We start from the raw sequence: 6142 nt of genomic DNA on the forward strand, positions 1-6142 counted from the left end.
TTAGCCTGAAATGTTCACACAGCAGTATCTATGTCTTAGACCAGTTGGTTAGACTGTCCAATATCCTTCTTCCTCACTGCTGCTGACCTCTGACCTCTCACTTGCTCCTTTTTATTCAGTGAAGACTTGAGCAACTGACTCATGCATCCCTCCTGCTCTGACCTGCCATCACCCTGGGTAACACAGTGTAGACCGGAAGGGTGCATCAGGTTCTCTCACTTCCCAATCCACGATATCCTTTCCTACTCCAGGCACTTTCTTTGACGCCCTAATCATGGATTTAGTTATTTCCTGGAAGGGCTGCACTTCTGCATTATTAAATCCCAGCATCTGGGCTTCCCTGGTGGCGCAGTGGTTGAGAGTCCGCCTGCTGGTGCAGGGGACACGGGTTTGTGCCCCGGTCCGGGAAGATCCCACATGCTGCGGAGCGGCTAGGCCCATGAGCCATGGCCGCTGAGCCTGCGCGTCCGGAGCCTGTGCTCTGCAATGGGAGAGGCCACAACAGTGAGAGGCCCACGTACTGAAAAAAAAAAAAAAAAAATCGCAGCATCTTACTCTACAGCTTACTCAGCAGCTTCAACTAAACATGCTTAGTCAAAGCCCCTTTACTTTCTTTCTTCTTACCAGCTGCCTGTCTCTACTTCCCTCCCTGCTTAGTGTAGTCTGCACGGTCTGACACTAAGCCACTTTCTTGAGATTGTCTTCAAACTGGCTCTCTTGTCCTCTCGCATCTACCTGGGAAAACCCAACTGCTGACGGCCTGCTCAGGTAGTCTTGATCTGCACGAACTCCAGGTTGCCCCGACCCTACTTGTGTGGAGCGGGTCACAACAGATCCCAGCTAGTTTCAGAATCCTTGGTCTACTCAGTGTCTCTTTTTTTTTTAAAATTTTTTTTTTAACATCTTTATTGGGGTATAATTGCTTTACAATGGTGTGTTAGTTTCGGCTTTATAACAAAGTGAATCAGTTATACATATACATATGTTCCCATATCTCTTCCCTCTTGCGTCTCCCTCCCTCCCACCCTCCATATCCCACCCCTCTAGATGGTCACAAAGCACCTAGCTGATCTCCCTGTGCTATGCGGCTGCTTCCCACTAGCTATCTGTTTTACGTTTGGTAGTGTATATATGTCCATGCCTCTCTCGCTTTGTCACAGCTTACCCTTCCCCCTCCCCATATCCTCAAGTCCATTCTCTAGTAGGTCTGTGTCTTTATTCCTGTCTTACCCCTAGGTTCTTCTTGACAAGTCCATTCTCTACATCTGCATCTTTATTCCTGTCCTGCTCCTACGTTCATTAGAACCGCTTTTTTTCTTAAATTCCATATATATGTGTTAGCATACGGTATTTGTCTTTCTCTTTCTGACTTACTTCACTCACCTTCAGTCTTATTTCGACTTTCGACTTTGACTGGATGCAATTCAGAAGCATCTTGCCTTGTGTAGACAGGCTAGAGTTCGTAAGGCACTGTGCATATACGCTTGTGTAAATTAGTCTGCTCATTTTGAGGATTAAGAGTATGTTGTTATAGAAGCTGTAACTTGGCTTGATTTCTCACGTTGAGATGTGGGGAAGTGGCGTGGAAGTGTATGGTTCTCCCCAGTCCACGACTCTCGTGATCATTTTGGGTCAAGTGTGTGTGTAGGTGTGTGACCCAGCCTTTTGTTGTAATGCAGTTACCACAGTGGCCTGGAGCATCAGCTTAGGGTTCAAAAAATAACAGCATTTGTGGCATAAACGGTGATCATTGTCACCAGTGAAAGCACTTATTAAACAACCACATTTTGAAAACTGTCCAAATGTAGTTGAATAACGAATGCAGGCGGTTTTAAGTCTTTTTGTTCTGCACTGACGTTTGTTCTATTATTAGCCTCTTTCTGGAATATGGCTTTCGTGGTGTGGCCATTAAGGAATTCATCAAAATTTCATGTGGCCTGCATGGGTCTCCATTGTCTGTGGCTGCCATCTGGCTCTGCTTTAGGTGCGGCGATCATTATTTCATGCGGCACTCAGGGTCCCCGTCCCTGCCGATACCCAATCTGTTTTCCTTCTCCTCCGGCTTTTCTGTCTTCTGACTTCATTCTCTGTTCCAGGATGTAGGACGTCTGTCATTATTCTCTGTTAGGGGAGGAAAATATTAGTTCACGCTGGTTTTCGGCTTTTCCTTTTCCCCCAAGACATTAGTTAGGGCTTTCATGTGCTGCCAGAACCTCTCAGGTGTTTTTCCCCAGTGTAGGTACCATCTGTCTGATCCAGGACTCTTGTTCCTGGATCACGGCCTGAGAGGTAGGGAGGCTGGTTTGCTCTCCCATCCCCTCCCACTTTCCACTGCTGCCTTTTCTTTTTCCTGAGCTGTGTTCTTTTAGTCTCTGAATCTGAATTAAACCTTCTCTGTATATCTCACACAGCAGTTTCTCTTTTTCTCCTTTTGGCCTTTAGGAGAAGTGAATTAAGATATTTTTTTTCTTACAGATGTTTGTTGTTGTGTATGTTACGCAGTGGGGGAGGGCAGGAGAAGATGTGTAACCTTGACGGAGGTTCCTGAGCTCCAGAAAGTTTCAGTGTTGGACAGAAGAGCAGACACGGCCACTTGATGGTGACATAAGGCAGAACGGGGTGTCTACTGAACTAGTGGCTCAGAAAATCCGTCTCACAGAAGATGTAGAGGGAGAAGGACTCTTTTGGGGGCAGTGGTGTTCGGGGAAAACAGTGGAGGGTACACTTTGAGATGTTGAGATGGAGGGGTGAAGGCCCTGGAGGATACTGATTGCTTGTGTTTACACAGAATCAAGGAATCACGTGTGAGAATCCAGGGGTGAAAGACCTGGAGGGAGGGAGGGAAGCCTTACCCTAAGGGCAAATGGACCTTTGGAAGATTTTGAGCAGTGGTTTTTGATTTTTAAGGAATGATAGGTAGCCTTTGAAGTACAGAGTAGAAAAGGGAGATTAAGGCAAGGTGATCAGTAGGTTGTTGAAATGTTACATCTGCCAGAGGAGAAGCCGAGAACTGGGGTGGAGAGAATGACGTGGATTTGGAGGGACAGGAAGGTTCATGCTCGTGTTTTGAGTCTGGGCAGCTGGGAGGGTGTTGGTATCATGACTTCAGTAGAGAAGTGGGGTGTGGCGGTTCAGTCCTGGGTGAGAGGGTGAGGCCTGTCTTACATGTGGGCTCTGTGGTGATGTCTGGGTGCTCAAGAGGAGATGCTCAGCAGGGAGGTGTGAATATGAGGCTGGAGGGGCGCTTCAGGGGAAGGACAAGGGTTGCAAGTTCAGGGCTACCTGCTTGGCGTTTGTAATTGAATGAACAGAGTTTAGAAGGTGGAGGAAGGCCACTGAGCAGGTGAACTGAAGAATTTGGAGGGCGTGGTTGGCAGGTTAAGCTTCACAGTTTGGAAGAGGGTGAAGTAATTACCCTGGAGAAGTTTTCTGGACTAACCCATACCCTCCTGCCTTGCACACATTCTGTCACACCCAGCTGCCCTCTGCCAGGGATCCCTCTCGGTTTTGCCTGAACATTCAGAGGCATCTTCAGTTTGTTGTGCTTGGTTGCCTGCCCGTATTATCTCCCTTTTAAAGCATAGTTCTAGGCTCGGAGAGCAGAATCCACGTACAAACCTAAGCCTCATAGAACCCAGATCTGTGAGCTTCCCTGATGCTTTACTGGATGAGAGAGAAATCATCCACGGTCCTGAGAGGAATCTTAGAAATCTCACCCATGTGTTTGAACATTTTTTATAACAGGAGTTTACTTTCTGCAAAAATGCAGATCATTCCACATTGGAGAATTTTATTATGGTAGAAAGTTGTTCCATGTAGTTGGGTCCCAGGTCTACCATTTAAACAGACTGCAAATTTTTCTACAGAAGTCTCAAAATCTATTGTGTGTTTCAAAATCAATTTGGTAGAAACACATCAAAAGCTCTTATAGAATGAATAAAGGAGACAGATTAGTGGTGTTTATATTAATTTTTTTCAGCCGTATTGAGGTATAATTGACAAATCAAACTGTAAGATATTTCTCTTTTTTGTTTTCATCAAATGTTGCTTGGTGATATGTTCTTAAGCTATTTTGTTGAATTTTTAAAAAAATGTACTTGGATCTAGCCGTGAAAACTAGGAAACGGTAATTTCCTAACTGAGGTATTAAACTGCAGCTTATACCTCTGCAGTACCAGGAACTTGCCAGTAGGTGGTAGCAGAGAGCAGGAACTGATTTCCTGTTCGGTTTCCTTCGATTTCCAATAAAGAACCAAAGAAAGCATTTAGAGTTGTGAGCTGTGGTGATGATTTACTCCAAATTCTTTTTCTTATAAGGAAATCAAGACTCACAGAGCTCTAGATACCTAACACTAAAACAGTGTTTATCGGAGACCATTCTTAGCAAAACTCCGTAAGGGTACTTCTGGAAAAGTTGAACTTCAGGTGTCTGTCTAGGCTGTTTGAATCAGGCTCGCTTAGAGAAAGGCCTGGGACCTGTATTGTTTTACAGGCGCCACAAGTGATTCTTTTACACGCTAAATTCTGAGTCAACGAGTGAGAGTCCTTCCTACAGGGCAGGATTTATGCTGGGCCTTCAGAATGCAATGAAAATCCCTGCGGATTTTCAAACTGACATGCCTGCGGGGCCAGCCAGGTGGTGAGCTGGGGCGAGGAAGGGTGGGTGTAGCAGATGGGAGGGTAGGGTCTGTGGCTCTCTGCGGAGTGTGTTCTCCCCGGGGCCGCCCATCACTACCTCAGGGCAGCCAGTTGTGGCTTTTGAGGTAATGCATGCCCAGCATTGGCAGACCATTTCTTTTTTTAAAGAGAAGCTGGTAACCCAGATCTTTGCTCCCTCTTGCCCAACACTGTGCGTGGGCCAAACAAAACGTGTTCAGGTTGGAGTCAACCTGTCGGCTGTGACAACCCCTTCAAGGACTTAGGCCAGTAGGGGAGCCACGAAGGCGAGTACACATGTGCCTGCAGTGATGTGAATGTCACGGGCAGCCAGGAGTTGAAGGCGCAGAGGGGGAAGAGGGAGCCCTCAGCACTGCATGAGGGGGTCAGGCACACATCCTGACATTGAGCTCTCAAGGTCTGCGATATATATATATATATATATTTTTTGGCGGGGGGGAAACAATCTCATCCATTTTGTATGGGCAGAGTCTTCCTTCTGTTATCCTAAGATGGAACATTCATATCAATCTTTTCACATGTCACTATACCAGGATACAGTTGTCCCTTGGTATCTGTGGGGGAATTGGTTCCGGGACCTCTTGGGGACACCAAAATCCGGGGATGCTCATGTCCCTCAAATAAAATGCCCTAGTGCAGTCGGCCCTCCGTATTCGTGGGTTCCACATTCCCAACACTCAGTACAGAGGGCCGACTGTGGTGCTGAAGAAGTTACTCTCAGTCCTTCCGTTTTTATAGTCTTGGAACAAAATTAAAATTATTACTAAATTAAATTATTACTGACATTATTACTAAAAACTAAAATTATTACTCAGCCAAGGATATTTTAAACTAATAATTAGACGTGTTATGGAGCCCTGAGCAATATCTACTTTTGAGATAAATAACCTGGAAACTTTGTTGATCTATTAAGGCCCTAGAAAGAACCTAGGGGAAGCTTTGTTCCTACAAGTCGTTTGAGGAAAACTGATTTCTGAACCATTCTGTTGTGGGGATGGTAATTAATTCACAACAGGAGCTAATGTGGAGGTGCTATGGCCCTCTGTGTCCCATCTTACCTGTGTTTTCTGTTTTGAGACCATATACGTAAAGTGAGCTATAAAAAAAGGCCATAACTGCACTTGAGAGAACTTAGGATTGTAGAATTGTTTAGAGATAATGCAAAGATGACACATTTAAAAGTAAAAAGATAGATGCAAGTATATAAAAGGAAATATCATGATTAAAACATTTCTGTATGTGAGGTAGTGGGCTGGAAGTTTCACTTTGCAAATTTAGACCTATTCCTATGAAATTATAAATAAGTTTTTTAGGGGGATAGGCGTTTAGGAGATAGTAAACAAATTACTTTAATAGCTTAACATATATTGAACTTCCTTTGTGTATGGGGTATGAGATGGTATTGAATGCCTTTTAAAAAGTCTTTATTGAACTTGAATAAAATGCACAAATTTTTAAGTGTGCA

This window comes from Lagenorhynchus albirostris, chromosome 18 (assembly GCF_949774975.1).
Source record: "Lagenorhynchus albirostris chromosome 18, mLagAlb1.1, whole genome shotgun sequence".
Classification (NCBI taxonomy): domain Eukaryota; kingdom Metazoa; phylum Chordata; class Mammalia; order Artiodactyla; family Delphinidae; genus Lagenorhynchus; species Lagenorhynchus albirostris.